This window comes from Gopherus evgoodei, chromosome 1 (genome assembly GCF_007399415.2).
Source record: "Gopherus evgoodei ecotype Sinaloan lineage chromosome 1, rGopEvg1_v1.p, whole genome shotgun sequence".
Lineage (NCBI taxonomy): Eukaryota > Metazoa > Chordata > Testudines > Testudinidae > Gopherus > Gopherus evgoodei.
The window spans coordinates 361,552,984-361,570,429 of NC_044322.1; the positions used below are offsets into that span (position 1 = coordinate 361,552,984).

At 47.8% G+C, this 17,446-nt stretch overlaps 1 long non-coding RNA gene across 1 annotated transcript; it reads left to right on the top strand.

The window, feature by feature from the left end:
* Positions 1-8,267: 8,267 nt before the first annotated feature.
* LOC115647698 lies at positions 8,268-12,403 on the top strand. The gene is made up of 3 exons (XR_003999387.1): positions 8,268-8,306; positions 9,910-9,942; positions 12,332-12,403. It is a non-coding gene; the product is annotated as an uncharacterized LOC115647698 (long non-coding RNA).
* The last annotated feature ends 5,043 nt before the right edge of the window (positions 12,404-17,446 follow it).

Genomic DNA, 17,446 nt, shown 5'->3' on the forward strand with positions numbered 1-17,446 from the left:
AGGTCCGACTAGATGATCACAGGTTCTGTCCATACTTGAAGCTAGGGGGGTGATTCCCAAATTGCCTAGGTATACTCATGCTAGACCTCTCTGAACAATATTTATCTGCTTTCACATGAAAATTTCTATAGTTTTCAGTCAGAAAACCTAAATATTTTGGCTGAAACCAAAATATTTCAAATTGGATGTGCTGCCCCATTGCCCCATGTCCTCACGCTCCTCTATGTGTTGAGCTCCCCAGACTGACTACATCTCCCAGGAAGCACCATGGCCAGGAACTCCCATGATGTACTGCCTCCTGTCTCCAAAAGGGGAGATCATGGTGCATCATGGGAGATGTAGACCTATATTCAAATTTCTACCAAAAATTGAAATATGTATTTTCCCCCCATTTTTGTCAACATTTTCTATGGAACCTCCTGCTTTTTTCCACCAGCTCTAGTGGGAAGGCTAGTGCAGACAAGGTGGCAGTGGCCACCAGCATTTTTATCCTGGTTTTTAGACCATCTCTCATTAGGGTGGGAGGACTCAGTGACTTAAACACCATCAGTACTGGGAACCTTGGTGCCCATTGTGACTACTGCAGTAGAACTAAACCAGGAATAGCAAGGTGCTTGGCAGCAAAGCCCAGTGTAGATGCAGCCTCATTTGTTGAATTCGGACTGGACATTATTTTCTCAGAGGTAGGAGAGAATTTCACCTGGCTGTGAGCACCATGTTGCTGCAGGGTTCCAGCTTGGGGAGGAGTCAGTATGAGCTAATTAGCATCTGATCTGCATGGCATTAACGCCCAAACACTGGTCCCAATGAGCACCTTGAGCCTCACGGCCTGTACTCTGGGGTGTTCCAGTGGGGCTGTAGAGAAGGAAGGCACCTAGGCCATGGAACAGAAGTGGAGCTATTCCACTATGTTTGCTGCAGCCTGTGCAGCACCTGGCCTCCCCCTCTGCTAAGGGAAACGATTGGTGGCAGATCCACCAGTTCTGCTCCCAAATCCCTGCTGTGCCAAGCAGTGCCTGGAGTTCCTGTGCAGCTGGACTTGTGGCACAAAAATCCTGCTTGGGCTTCCAGAACGCTGCCCTTTGCCTCTAAACACCTGGTAGGAATTGCTCTGTCCTTGCAAGATGCCTGTGTCTTCACTGTTTGATGGAACTGGATTTAGCAAACTGTTGGAGGTGACAATCTAATAGGCGAAGGATGGGCATTGCTGAAATCAGCCCTTTGTAAATAGCTGGATCACAATGGAGAGGTGTGATTGAAATTCGTGCACTGCTGCTGGGGTTGAAAAAGGAGAAAAACACTGAAGAATGGTGGTGGTGATGATGAAGAGGAGAAGAGCCAGCAATGAGTCCCAGAGGCTGAGCGCTCTCCTCTCTCTCTGTTTTTCAGGGGGAAATGGGACCACCCGGAGCACAAGGACAAAAGGCAGGTATCAAAAACACTCATCCATGTTGGACCTGTGCTAGAGTGGTTTGGAAATGGGTGGTGGCCTTCTGACGGGGAAGGTGGACAGACATCACTTGTGGCATAGAATACAATGACACTACCCAGATTCAAAACCAGTGAAAGGAAATCCTTCTTCACACAAAGCATAATTAGACAGTGGAACACCCTACCACAGGGTGACATTGAGGCCAAGAATCCAGCAAGACTCAAAAAAAAAAAATTACTGGGTGGGTAGAAACTGGCCATGAATACATTTTAGGCTGGAAATTAGAAGGAGGCTTCTACCCATCAGAAGAGTAAAGCTCTGGAACAGCCTCCCCATACGAGTAGTGGGGGGCAAACGACCTAAGCAGTTTTAAGATGGAGCTTGATACGTTTATGAATGGGACAATATGATGTGGCATCTTGTGATAACGGGATTGGACACAGTGACACAGAGATCCCTTCGAGTCCTCTATCTTATATTCCCATTTATGTGGCTAGCCAGAATATCCAGGGTTGCAGTAGTTAATGCTAACATCCATCCATTTTTTGAAGCAGGGCCGGCGCTACCATTTAGGCAACCTAGGTAATGGCCTAGGGCACCAGAATTTTTTGGGGGTGCTATTTTGCCGGGGAAGCTGCACGTGGGTCCGGTGGACCTACCACAGTCATGCCGGCCTACGGTCCGCTGCTGGAAAGGCTCCGGTGGAGCTGCCACAGTCATTTTGGCGGACGGTGCGCTGGTCTAAAGGCTCCGGCGGACCTACCGCAGTCATGCCTGCGGCAGGTCCACCGGAGCCTTTAGACCAGCCGACCACCCGCCGGCATCACTGCGGCAGCTCCACTGGAGCCTTTCCAGCAGCGGACCGTCCACCGCCATGACTGCGGTAGGTCCACCGGACCCGCAGGGGGCGGCGAAGTGGCCATCCGCCTAGGGCATCAGAAACCGCTCCGGTTTTGAAGACAGATTAAAACTCATACTTCAAGTCTTAACCTCTAACTATTAGGGATTAGGATGAGTCTGAAAGTGGGGGACAGATTATCCCACATCTTCCTAACGTCCAGTTTGAATGCCATCCTCTGAAACATCTGGTGGTTTCTGCTCTGATCCAGCCTGGGATTTCCTAGGTTCCTTGTAGGGTTGCCAGGCATCCAGTTTTTGACTGGAATACCCAGTTAAAAAGGGACCCTGGTGGCTCCGGTTGACACCACCAACTGATCCGTTAAAAGTCCTGTCAGCAGTGCAGGGGAGCTAAGGCAGGCTCCCTGCCTGCCATAGCTCTGTGCAGCTTCTGGAAGCAACTGCCAGGTCCTTGCGGCCCCTAGGTGCATGGGCGGCCAGGGATGCTCCATGTGCTATCCCCGCTCTGAGTGCTGACTTCGCAGCTCCCATTGGCCGGGAACTGCGACCAATGGGAACTGTGGTGGGGGCATCTGTGGGTGCAAGGGCAGGGCACGGAGCCTCCCGTCCCTGGCTGCCCATGAGCCATGGGGCTGCAGGAACCTGACAGCCGCTTCCTAGGAGCCACAGTAACCGCTGGCGGGACTGCATACCCTGAACCCCATCCCACACTCCAACCCCCTGCCCCAGCCATGAGCCCCCTCCTGCACTCCAAATCCCTCATCTCTGGCCTCACCCCAGAACCCACACCCCCAAATGGAGCCTGCAACCCCCGCACCTCAGCCCAGAGCCTCCTCTTGCACCCTGAACCCCTCATTTCTGGCCCCATCCCAGAGCCAACACCCCCAGCTGGAGCCCTCCCTCCTTCTCACACTCTGAACCCCCTCAGCCCCAGCCAGGAGCCCCCTCTTGTACCCCAAACCCTTCAACCCTGGTCTCACCTGAGTCCACACCACCAGCCAGAGAACTCACACCCCAACCCCCTGCCCCATCCTGGTGAAAGTGAGTGAGGGTGGAGGAGAGCAAGTGACGGAGGGAGGGGGACGGAGCAAGTGGGGGCTGAGCCTCAGAAGAGGTGGGGCCTTGGGGGAGGGGGTGGGGCAGGGGTGTTCGGTTTTGTGCCATTAGAAAGTTGGCAGCCCTAGTTCTTGGTGGAGGCTGGCAAGGTGAAAGGTGTCTGTAAAGGCATATTAAACTGTTATACTGTTCAGCCATAAGGCAACAGACCTTTTTAAAGCTAACCTCCGCCATTGCTGGCAATGCATGAAAGGATCTTCTAATGAACACATCTGGTGTGTCTTGCTCTGAGAAGGGAGCTCTGTAGCCAGGAGCGGCTCCAGGCACCAGCGCAGCAAACATGTGCCTGGGGCGGCGAGCCACCGGGAGCGGCCTGCCGGGCCCTGTGAGGGCGGCAGGGAGGTAGCTTTTGGTGGCATGCCTGTGGGAGGTCCTCCGGGGGACGCCGATGGCACGGGACCGGCGGACCTCCTGCAGAAACGCCGCCTAATCCGCATGACCAGTGGACCGCCTGTAGGCGTGCCGCCAAAGGCCGCCCGTCTGCCTGCCGTGCTTGAGGCAGCAAAAACCATAGAGCTGCCCCGGCCTGTAGCCAGTCCATATCTGGTACAGAATCCTGACCTGCTGGTAAGCAGCCCTACTGTGTACAAAGTGTACGTGAGAGAGGCCCCTCACAAATGGATGGCAATGGTTGTTGGGGAAGTGACTCAGTGAGTGGGGAGGATTTTGCCACCTGAGGGTGAGGAAAATGTTGATGCATCAGCCTGTGACATTCACTGCTGGACAAGGATCAGGGAGTCAAATACTGTGATTTCTTGATGTAATAAAAAAAAGCCCTGAGAGTGGCTTAGGTATGTGAAAGATAATCAAATCTATGGGCATGAAGTGCTCACCTCCATGGGCTGGGAAGATCTCCTGGCCCCTATATGTAGCACTGAACGAGTAGCTAAATGCACGATTGAGTGAGCAGTTGCTCTCTCCCTGAAGCATGGGACGTCAGCCACTGCTGTAGGCAGGACACCGAACCTAACTGGCCAATGGTCGGGTCTGGCTAATTCAGTCTTCTTATCACTGTTTCTCTTCGATGCCTCTCCAGCATGAAGTGGCGTATTGCTTGGAGAGGATTCTGCAGAGCAGCAGCTCTGGGAGACGGACATATGACTCACTTCAGACTGTCTTGTCTAGCTAATGGAGAACTTGCTTTCTAAAGAACTGCCCCTCCAACACACAATACTGCTTGCATGGGGAAAAACTCATGTGCATGTTTATAACAATCCATGGGAATTGGGTGTTTGCACATGCAAACAGCCATCTAATTTGCCCTTTGCATGTGCAATCATGGTACTGTGTACACAAATGTGGGCATGCACTTGTATGTGCATTTTTGTATGTGCATTTTTGCATGTGCAATTGCCCCTCTTTAAGAAAAGAAAAAGGCGTGACTAGGTGTTTTCTGTAAGGGGTCTTAGGCCTATAACTACTGGTGTTTTTAATGAGCTCTTTCTGGGACTGACTACATGGGACAGTCAGGGATATCACATTTTTTTTTGTTGTTGTTTAGGGTGAACCAGGATTGCCTGGAGGAGAAGGACTGACTGGCCCAAAGGTAGGGTTTGGGTGAACCAAAATTAAAGATTAAAAAAAAAAATTCAGTGAATTTAGAGCCCAAACTACCCCAGTAAAATGGGACCCCAATCTCAGCTGGTGTTACCATAATACACACAATATTGTGAGAATTAATTATTTGTCTGGCTCTTTGAAATCCTCACCTGAAGGGTAATATATGAATGCAAAGTCTATTGATATTAAAACAAAGATATTTATCCTCTTGCTTTGCAAACTCCTCGAAGGAATATCCAAAGCTCTTTCTCCTGCAGAGTGCAGGGTTTGCATGTCCTTTGGCTGATATTTCCTTGCAAATGGATCTTTATCGTAACAAAAGCATCTTTCATTTTCCAGGGTAAAAAAGGCCAAGCAGGTATCAAAGGGGAGAAGGTGAGAAGGGTCCTTAAACTGATAGAAATAAATGTTGCTTGGACATAAGAGAGGAGAGAGAATAGGCCTGATTTTGCTCTTGGTCATACTGGTATAGGTTAAAGATAAAGTTGGTGGAGTTACACTGGTCAAAAACCAGTGTGGTTGGCAGCAGAATTGGACCTAATATCTGAGGGGTCTTAGCCTGTTGAATGTGTATTCAGTTTTCTTCTGAGGAATATTTCCCATGCATATTTGTTGTTTTACAGACCCCCAAGGCACATTCCTTCTGCACTTTCATTTAATTATTAAATCAAAGATCAAAATAAAATTGGGCATTTTTATTAGCATTTGCAGCTAGGATAAAAATAAGCTACCAATCCTCATGCTTCAGGACATGGGCTCATCACCAGCTGGGGACAGGAAGATATCTCCCCTGCAGGTGACTTCCTCTGAAGTTTTGAGCACCAGGTTCTGTCAAAGAGACGCTGAAGTAGATGGACCATTGGTCTGTTCTGGCAACTCTTACGCACCTAATATCCTTATGTATTTTCTGTCGCTTGCAGGGGGAACGTGGAGAAATGGGACCGAAGGGACTTCAAGGAATTGCTGTAAGCCAATCAAGTTGCTTGACAAGCTGCTGTCAGAATAAGCTTGCCTGTAACAAATGGAACCATCCCAAACCCTTTCTTGATGAGACCATTGCAGAGCCAGCTCGTTTTAAATATCGTGGTGCCTTTGGAGCCGCTTTCAACAGCTCTTGCAAATATTGTAGTCTCTGTTTGGCATCTCCCATTGCTAGAGATGCTCAACCTGGCTCTCATTTACACGAATGTCCCTTTACGCCATTCTGGGTAAAGAGGCATTAAAATGGGCCTTTTACCTGCCAGAATGGTGTGAAAGAAACATGGTATTAATGAGAATCAGGCTCTTCATTAACGTGAGTCAGCAATGGGTGCATTTAGGGTGACCAGATAGCAAGTGTGGAAAATCAGGACTAGGGGTGGGCGGTAATTGGCACCTATATAAGAAAAAGCCCCAGATATCAGGACTGTCCCTATAAAATTGAGACATCTAGTCACCCTAGCTGCATTCAGGTTGAAGACTAGTCCCATCCCCTTTTAGCCTCCTGGAATGGCAGTGAGGTGGTGAGATTTGGGTGTCGCAGAGTTTGATTTAGGTTTCCTACTGACTGGCAGATATCTCTCTCACCCCCAAAAGCCCTTAGAGTGGGGGCTGGTATGGGTGCCTTCTGGTCTTGTATTCAAACTTCTTTCAGTTAAAAATTGGGTGGGAAATCTCATGAGAACAGAATTTCTAATGAGATTTGCATGTGCATGTGGATCTGGTTGGAGGTCCCTGAAAAAGAGCTACTCCATGGCGTAGGGCTGGGCTTTTGTTGAAAATCCCAGTAGTGGGCCATAGAGTTTATCGCTTCTAGTTCGCCCTATTCAAATTGGGCCCACGTTCATGATCAATGTTCCCATCTGATGGCTGAGGGGTAGTCTATGTTCCAGGTGCTGGTGACCTCCTTCCACTCCCCAATGGGTGAGTTTTCATGGCATTATAATCATTATCACGTCTAGCTCCCTTTTGGGGGAAGTCTTATCAGAGAAGCTAACAGCTAAATGCACCATGAAGACACAACTTGACACTATGATTGTCCCTGCTGTACAATGTGGTCCCTTCGGGACCCTGGAATTAAACAACCGAAGTATTTTTAACCTGTTGGACATGTTCCTTTGATGTTTTACAGGGTCTTCCAGGAATGGTGGGGCAGAAAGGAGACCAAGTAAGTAATATGGGGTGGGGGGGTCAGGTGGGTCATTTAGATCGAGGATCCAGGGCAAAGAACAGGAGTCAGGATTCCTGATAATCAGATAATGTCCTTAAAATAGTGACTGCGTCTAGCTCCCTTTACAAATTTCCTCTCTTATGGTACATTGTGTTCCAAGCAGGGCAGGGGGAATAACTGATTTTTGCAGTTCACTGGCAGCTCTGAAATTTTTATTAAATTCATTTTGGGTCAAACCAAATCGGAAAACTACAAAAAAATTCATCAACTCGGGAAAAAAATCCATTTTGAGGTTAACAAAAATGTTTTGTTTCTGGCATTTTAAAAGAACTAGATTCACAAAATGAGTAGTGGTGGGGTCTCCTTTAGCTCAATAGTTAGGGGTGCTTACCTGGGGTGTAGGAAACCCTGGTTCAATTCCCCCCTCTGCCTGCTGTACTTGGGTCTCTCTCCTCTCATCTCCGGTGACTGCGCCATGGGCTATTCTTCTGTCGAGCTCTCTCAACCTGTTCCACTTAATGTAAAAAGTAACTGGAGCAAGGGACTTGAACTTTGGTCTCCCACATCCCAGGTGAATGCCCAAACCCCAGCCAATAGTGTACATCTCTCACGCTCTTTCCCTGTGCCAGTGATCGTTCTTATTCATCACAGTCATTCATAATGACAACGACGGGGCGTTGGGCCAATGAAAGACACACAGCATCATTCCGGCCATACCAAATTCACGGCCATGAAAAATGCATCACAGACCATGAAATCTGGTCTTTTCTATACATTTGTCCTATACTATACATAGACCAGTTCTGAAGGCAGTGCGGAAGTAAGGGTGGCAATACCACAGTTCCCCTACAATAACCTTATGACCCCCCCATTCCCCTTTTGGGTCAGGACCCCCTACAGTTACAACACCATGACATTTCAGATTTAAATAGCTGAAATCACTAAATTTATGATTTTTAAAATCCTATGGCTGTGAAATTGACCAAAAAGGACTGTGAATTTGGTAGGGCCCTAAGCATCATCCTAATGTCTTACTTCTGTCCTTCTGTGCCTGAGCTGGGGGCTGGTTTAAGAAATGATGCTGTAGGTTTTTATAAGCATAAAAGCATTTAATTTTCTAACTTGTAACTTTATGTATTTCCTCTTTTCTTTCAGGGAAGTCAGGGCTTTCCAGGTGCTCCGGCCATGGGGGTAACTATGAGTGGACAATGGTTCTAGTAACTCAACTGCACAATAGATACTGCATCACTCACTGTACAATACAGACATGGCTTGTGCGGCTTAACACACAGCTTTACAGCAGGCAGCATGAAAAGCTGAAGAACTCAGGAACTCTTACTGAACCATCTATTCACACTCACTGTTAAAGTCACATGGATTCACACGTTGCACTGACCTCTGAAAACCAGGCTCCTCGGTGGTGGAATTCTGAAAGCCAGTTCCACATTAGTGATTACTGCTATTTCTTCTGTAATATGCGATTTCCTGAAAGGCCCTGATCAAGACTGGGGCCCCACTGAGAATGGTGCTAGAAAGACAATCCTGGCCCCAAAGATTTTATAGTCTAATCCAATCCATTTAATCTGATCTCCCGTTATGAGAGTTAGCATAGGGCTGATTTGGGCACTACGAGGGCACTTAAATTTATTCTGATAGATACTGAGGCCTGCTGGATCCATCGAGGCTCAGCCCTGGTGTAATAAAGTCCTTGGGCTGTTCTGGGTAAGTCTGGACCAGTTAACTGGCCCCGCTACCCTGAAGGTGAATTACCTTTGGATCCCACACTTGGGCTTACATAGACCCTGATCCAAAGCCCACTGAAATATATGGGAGTCTTTTTCAATGGGTTTCGGATCAGGTCTATAGTCCTTTCTGGTGTTGGATACAGTACAGGAGTCAGCTTTTGCCATTAAAACACAGGGCGCAAGGTCCTATGCGGTAATGGAAGTAGACTGAGCTTATTTTGCTTTGAAACTTGAGTTGTGTCCTCCCCCACTCAAACCACAGTGTAACATGATCTGAATGTGGCTGAGGGAACTGGGGTTATTTAGTCTGCAGAAGAGAAGAATGAGGGGGGATTTGATAGCAGCCTTCAACTACCTGAAGGTTCCCAAGAGGATGGAGCTGGGCTGTTCTCAGTGGTGGCAGATGGCAGAACAAGGAGCAATGACCTCAAGTTGCTGTGGGGGAAGTTTAGGTTGGATATTAGGAAAAACTTTTTCACTAGGAGGGTGATGAAGCACTGGAATGGGTTACCTAGGGAGGTGGTGGAATCTCCTTTCTTAGGGCTGCTCCACACTAGGGGGGGGAAATCGATCTTAGATACACAACTTCAGCTATGTGAATAACGTAGCTGAAGTCGAATATCTAAGATCGGATTACTCACCCGTCCACACCGCGCGGGATCGATGTTCGCGGCTCTCCCTGTCGATTCCGAAACTCCGTTGGGGTTGATGGAGTTCCGGAATCGATATAAGCGCGCTCGGGGATCGATATATCGCGTCTAGATTAGACGCGATATATCGATCCCCGAGCAATTGATTTTAACCCGCCGATACGGCGGGTAGTCTGGACGTGGCCTTAGAGGTTTTTAAGGCCCAGCTTGACAAAGCCCTGGCTGGGATGATTTAGTTGGGGATTGGTCCTGCTTTGAGCAGGTGGTTGGACTAGATGACCTCCTGAGGTCTCTTCCAATCCTAATCTTCTATGATTCCATGATTCTAATATCCACCTGTGGCAGGGACATAATTCCTCTAAATAAAGAGGACACTTATGTGGCTTCCTTTTCTCCTAGGTTGTTGGACCTCCAGGCAAGAAGGGTGCCAGAGTAAGTTAACTATGCAGAACAACTTTAGACTTGCATGAGACCTTTGCCTAAGAAGACTAGGGCTGAGTACCATTTTACTCACTGAGATTCCTGGGATATATGGAGACCTGGCCTCATGAAATGACAGAGTTCAAGTGAACAGAGACTGGAACATAAGAATGGTCATACTGGGTCAGACCAGTGGTCCACTTAGCCAGTATACTCTCTCTGACAGTGTCCAGGGCCAGATGCTTCAGAGGGACTAAGCAGAACAGGGCAACTGAGTGATCCAACCCCTAGCATCTAGTCCCAGCTTCTAGCAGTCAGAGGCTGAGGGACACCCAGAGCATAGTGTTGTGACCCTGACCATCTTGTCTAATAGCCATTGATGGACCTATATTCCATGAACTTATCTAGTTATTTTTTTGAATCCAGTTATAGTTTTGGCCTTCACAACGTCCCCTGGCAATGAGTTCCACAGGTTGATTGTGTGTTGTGTGAAGAAGTACTTCCTTATGTTTGTTTTAAAGCTACTGCCTATTAATTTCATTAGGTGGCCCCTTGGTTGTGTGTCAGAGTAAATAACACTTCCTTATTCACTTTCCCCACACCCTTCATCATTTTATAGGCCTCTAGCATATCTTCTCCCCTGCTCAGTCTCTTTTATAAAATGAACAGTCCCAGTCTTTTTAGTCTTTCCTCATATGGAAGCTGTATTCAAAGTCTGCGTATAATGACACATGATCAGCAATGATGATTCTGCCCCATTAATCTTTCTCTTGTTTATATGCAAGCAAATTTAAACCCTCACATAACATCTAGACACGTAGATGTAAATTTGCTTCCAGCATTTCTGTTTCTAGGGTCAGCTTGTGGAAAAGGCTTAGATTGTGGGGTACTGGTTAAGGAGGTTAGTAAAGCACAGACCCAGTGCCCAGGACAGACTCTGGACTCTGTCTAAGTGGAGAGGTGTTGACATTGCTGGAGTAAACTCAGTTTCCAAAATCCAGGGACTTCTTAGAGGTGGAAGAGATCACCTGCTGTATTAGCCATGCCATGCACCTGCTTGACAGCAGGATTGATTTATTTTCCTTTTTTTCCCCACCCTTATGGATGTGTCTGGTCTGGAATGTTCTAACTCTGGTACTTCCCTTAGCACAGTGGTTCCCAAACTGGGGTGCACCCCCCTAGTTTTTTGGCAGAGCCCCAGCCAGCCCCCCGGGGGGGGGGCAGGGCGGGAGTGCCACCTAGCTCTGATCTACCCCCAGCTCTGCTCTGGCCCTGACCCTAGCCATGGCTCCCAGCCCTGCGCCCAGCCCTGCCCCCGGCTGGGTCTCTGCTCCCAACCCCAGACCTGCCCCAAGATGGGGCTCTGCACCTGGCCCCAGCCTTGACCCCTGCCCATGGCTCCATTCCCAGCCCCGGCCCCAACCTCAGCCCCCTTACCCCTGTCAGCATTCTGCCCTCCCAGAGCCATGGTCCCACTCCCAGCCATGGCTCCTGGGTGGGCTGCAACCCTGAAAAGTCTGTGGACCGCTGCCTTAGCAGCTCATTGCCACACTTAGAACTACAGAACTTAGGCTACATTTTCCCTGCTGCAGCCCTTCTGGCTACTACTGATTTTGTTGCCTAAGAAGGCTAATATATCCCTCAACTCCTCTTCCTAACACCCCCCTTACAACATGACAAACTGCTGCTTTTCTTTTCTTTAAGCTTGAGCGTGCCCAGTGCATTTACCCCCATTGTTCTCCAACCGTTTCCATTCTGTGGGGCACTCCTATAAGAGATGGATCCTCTCATGAGACCCACCTCCCATTATGGGACTTGGCAATACTCTCTTGGTTGCTGTCTGGGTCTCAAAACATTTCATTCCATTCTGTGGCATGCTGACAGAAGGGTCTGCGAGGTCCTTAGCTTTCTCCTTGCCTCATACGTCCTAATCTTCAGACCTTTTATAACTTTTGTTGGTAAAATATCAGCCTCTTTTGAAGCTTCATAGCAGACAACTCCTGGGCCAGTGTCTCATCACATTTACACTAGTGTAAATTAGGAGTTGCTCCAATGGAGTTAAACCGGTGTACATGAGAGCAAAGTCCGGCTAACGCTGCTAATTCCTTCCCCTGTTGCACAGTTTTTCACAGCTAAGGATATTATTTTCAGAGCCTCAGACTCCATGAAATCCACTAGGGACTTAACTATAGATATTGATTTTTACATAGTAGGCACCCAGATACTACGGTGACGGGCGGCAAGATAAAATCCGAAGATAAATGGGTAGATTTCTCAACGAAACTAGTCATCCGAGTGGATTGAAAACTGTGAACTACACATTGCATGGATTCCAGCAGTCACACAGGAAGGGCAAGCCCTGGATAGGACATTACTAACTTTGCGACTTCTTCACACTTAGGGGGATATTGGACCTGTCGGCCTCACAGGACCACAGGGAAACAAAGGAAAACAAGGAGATAAAGGAGAGAAGGTAAAGGCTATGCTTGTGGCACTGGAAACTTTCAGTTCCTTTAGGGGTTCAAATTGTATATTGTGGGTGTCTGCAAAGAACGCCACAATGTGGACTGAACGTCTCATTAAGCCAAACTGGTGTGCACGGTCCATGCATGGTAGCCCCCGATGTTTGCAGTGGCACACTGAGGCCAAAGACTTTGAGATAAGTATGTTGTAAGGAGGGAGGGTGACAATGAGGTCCAGCAATACATGTCTCCTTTCACTTTCTATCTTTCTTCACTGGAAATGCATCATGTGGGAGCTGCCTCCTTTCCGTCTGGCCCTAAACGCAAAGGCTGGTCTGCTGAGTTGGAAGCTGTCTGGGGGTGGGACTGTATCTCCCTTTGTGTCTTCTGCAGCACAAAGCACACTGTGTGGTAATTATAGTATGAACTGGAAGCAGGTCAGCATCTCTGAACCCTGAGTGGATGGGCTTAAGAGAGGGGAGAGATAGATAGTTGAAGCAATGGACACACCACGTGACATGTTACTGAAGCAGGGTGACATAGGGAGCAGGGGCAGGCAACCTCCAGCTGGTGCTTGGGGAGGGGAATTCTCAAAGGCTTCCGTAGGTTGAGAGCAGACCCGTGATGCTAATGCAGAGTCGGACAGGCAGCTGGTGCAATGATGGTGGAACAAGAGTGATGCACTCTCTCCATTCACTGATCAGAATTCTAGCAGCAGCGTTTGCCCCCAGATATGACTTGTTCAATGTGATGTTCATGGCAGATACTAGCACAAAAGACCTAAGAGCCATTGCATGAGAACTGGTGCCTCCTGAAAACCTCCATGCTGGCTGCCGAGCCCAGGTCTGTATTCCTGCAAGTTGCTGAATGCTGCTGATGCCCGATGGGAGAGACAGTCTCATCTCAGTCTTCCTAGGGAGGCAGGAAAAGAGAGGAGGACAAAAGAATCACTGTGTTTTACTGCAAGCAGCACTGTGAATTTGATGCATTTGTGTTCCTTGCTCTCCCTGCAGGGAAGTCCAGGTTTTGGCATTCCAGGGCAACCGGGATTGAAGGGGGACATGGGCGAAAGGGTGAGTGGGGGCCATGCCATGAATGGGAACTGAGAGGGGACAGGACAGACAACAAGAGACCCTGAGCTTGATTCTGCTCTGTTACCTCTGGGTACCTGCACTGAAATCAATGTGACGAGTCAGTGGGGCTGCACTAAGTGAAATCTAGGGTGACCAGACAGCAAATGTGAAAAATTGGGATGGGGGTGGGGAGTAATAGGAACCTATATAAGAAAAAGACCCCCAAATCAGGATTGTCCCTATAAAATCAGGACATCTGGTCACCCTAGTGAAATCTGGCCTCGCCCCGTGTGGCCTGTCATTAGCAAATTAATCCAGTAGCTTCTGATACAAAAACGATGCACTTTAAACACTCTACAGAGCCCATAGGGCATGATCGTATTACAGCGCAGCTCATCCCAGGCTGTGGGACTGCAAAGCAAAGGTGAAGGTGAACTCCCCCTGTCGTGCAGATCTAGGGTCGCCCCCTGAATCTGTTACTTAGAATCATAAAAGATTAGGGTTGGAAGAGACCTCAAAGAAGGACCAACACCAACTAAATCATCCCAGCGAAGGCTTTGTCAAGCCAGGCCTTAATCAGGTCCCTGCCATTGCAAGGACTTTGGGCATGGCTGCACCACAGTCCCTCCTGTTCTCTGCCTGTGGCTCACCACTGTTTAATGTCCAGAGGGCTGTAGCGCTGTTGGGCTGGGTGTGGGGATGGCTGACTGGTGGCCTGTCATATACAGGCGGTCAGACTGTGAGATCTGGTCAGGTCCCTTCTGGCCTTAGACTCTAGGACTTTGGCTATTTTGAAACACAGGACTGTGGACAATCAAACCCTTGCTATTAAAAAAAACATGCTTTCTCCCCCCTCCCCACGTGATAGCATATTAGTCCAGCTGCTAACAGAGCGCAAGCAAAGAGCAGGTGGCTGCATAACGTAGCACCTCAAAAAGCTGCAAAAGGCAGCTTCGAACAGCTCCGCTAAGGGAAGATGCCACTTTGGCTCATCAGGCAGACCTGCTGCTTAGAGACCATAAGTGTCCTACCTGGTGTTGGCTGCTGTAGTTCAAAGACATACACCCACAGTGTGTCCCAGGCCACAGAATGGCAATTTTAGAGCCTGGCCACCAACTGGCAGACTTGGGCACACTTAGGCCAAGGTTTTTAATTGTGACTGTCATTTCAGAGAGCTCAAATTGCGACACTTTCCAGGGACCTTAATTTCAGAGAGTGGGTGCTTAGCACTTTCCAACACACCCTTTTAACATGTCTCAGATTGGGTACCCAAAATCACTAGCCAGGTCTAAACATGTTGGCTGCAGCACCCACATTCCTAGGGTGTCTTCGGAATTACTTGCGTGAGTTGTAGCTGCTGCTGACTGTGTTTTGCTAGGGTTGTGAGATCAGAACTCAGTGACATCTAGGGGTATTGTTCTTCCAAGTGATTTACAGTCTGATTTCTCCACAGGGGAATGTAGGTTTATCCGGCAAATCTGGCCCAAAGGTGAGTGAGCACAGACCGCATAGTTTGCACAGCAAAATCACAACTCTTGCTTGTGTCACCCAAATGGAGTTTGGTCAGTTGGGTTTTGCAATGAAAAATGATGCTGTTAAAGTGGGATTAGAGTGGACATTTGTGGGGCAGAGAAGCTGTAAAGACTGAAGAGGCTTCAAGGCAAGTTGTGGCTCTGCTGGAATCTCCATTCAGCAGAGCTGAGGCCCTGGACATTGCAAGAGGACAGGCTATCATAACCTTAATCCCAGATCTGGACCTTAGCGTCCAAAATATGGGGGTTAGCATGAAAACCTCCAAGCTTAGCTACCAGCTTGGACCTGGTACTTGCTGCCACCACCCAAAAAATTAGAGTGTTTTGGGGCACTCTGGTCCCACTGAAAAACCTTCCCTGGGGACCCCAAGACCCAAATCCCTTGAGTCTCACAACAGAGGGAAATAATCCTTTTTCCCTCCTCCCCTCCAGGTGCTCCTGGAGAGATACACAGACACAAGCTCTGTGAATCCAAACAGAGTGACTCCCCCTCTCCGTTCCCGGTCCTGGAACAAAAAGGACTTTCCTATTCCCCCAGAGGGAATGCAAAATCAGGCTAGCCAATTCAACACACACCGATCTCCCCTGATTTCTTCCTCCCACCAATTCCCTGGTGAGTACAGACTCAATTTCCCTGAAGTAAAGAAAAACTCCAACAGGTCTTAAAAGAAAGCTTTATAAAAAAAGAAAGAAAAAAATACAAATGGTCTCTCTGTATTAAGATGACACAACACAGGGTCGATTGCTTAAAAGAATATTGAATAAACAGCCTTATTCAAAAAGAATACAAATCAAAGCACTCCAGCACTTATATTCATGCAAATACCAAAGAAAAGAAACCATATAACTTACTATCTGATCTCTTGGTCCTTACACTTAGAAACAGAAGATTAGAAAACAGAACTACTTCTCCAAAGCTCAGAGAAAGCAGGCAGCCAGAAAACAAAGACCCCAGACACAAACTTCCCTCCACCCAAAGTTGAAAAAATCCGGTTTCCTGATTGGTCCTCTGGTCAGGTGTTCCAGGTGAAAGAGACATTAACCCTTAGCTATCTGTTTATGACACAGGCTAAAACTGCCTCTTTGTTCTCTCCCCTTGCTTAACCCTAACACACCAGTAGGAAGGTGTCCAGGCCATTTCTGGGTATGCAGAAACCTAGAGACATCAATCCCAATATAACCTACTTTCCATCCCTTCTGGGGACTTAGAGGGCCAGCTTGAAATATCTTCTAAAGGCTGGATTCAAAAATACCTCTCAGTGTCTCTTTGCAATGTGCCAGACCAGTGGACAAGGGCACGGAAAAAAGCCTAGATGCAGATTCACAAAGATACTCAGGCAGCTGACTCCCCTCCCCCCACTGAAGTACCTCTGTCAGTCTGACCCCTCGTGCAGCAAAGAGTCTTGTGGCACCTTATAGACTAACAGACATATAGGAGCATGAGCTCACCCATGCGTTCACCCATGAAAGCTCATGCTCCTATACGTCTGTTAGTCTATAAGGTGCCACAGGACTCTTAGTCCTGTGAAAGCAGCAAACACGGCTACCCCTCTGATACTTAATGATGATATTTCTCTCATGGTGTGTCATAAACAGATAGCTAAGGGTTAATTTTTTTTACCTGTAAAGGGTTAACACAGGGAACCAAACACCTGACCAGAGGACCAATCAGGAAACAAGACTTTTTCAAATCTGGGTGAAGGGAAGTTTTGGGTGTGAGTTCTTTGTTCTTTGTCTTGGGTCTGACCCTCTCGGTTCTGAGAGTGATTTTTCTATCTCCTGGCTTTCTAATCTTCTGTTTCCAAGTTGTAAGTACAAGGATAGTAAAACAATAGGTTTATATTGTTTTCTTTTGTATTTACATGTGTGTAGTTGCTGGAGTGTTTTGAATTGTATTCTTTTTGGATAAGGCTGTTTATTCATTTTTTCCCTTTAAGCAATTGACCCTGTATATTGTCATCTTATTACAGAGACCATATTATGTCCTTTTTCACTCTTTTTATATAAAGCTTTCTTTTTAAGACCTGTTGGAGTTTTTCTTTAGTAGGGACTCCAGGGAATTGAGTCTGCAGCTCACCAGGGAATTGGTGGGAGGAAGAAGTCAAGGGGAAAATCTCTTTGTGTTAGATTTACTAAGCCTGACTTTGCATACCCTCTGGGTGAGGTGGAGAGATTAGATCTCTCGGTACTTGTGTTTCCAGGACTGGAAGCAGGGAATCTCCTAGGGTCGTCCAGGGAGGGGAGCCTGGGAGGAAGTACCAAGGAAACAAAGGGAGGGGTTTATTTCCCTTTGTTGTAAGACTCAAGGCATCTGAGTCTGGGGGTCTCCCAGGGAAGGTTTTGGGGAGACTACAGTGAGCTAGGCACTATATAATTCTTAGCTGGTGGCAGCGATACCAGGTCCAAGCTGGTAACTAAGCTTGGAGGTTTTCATGCTAACACCCATATT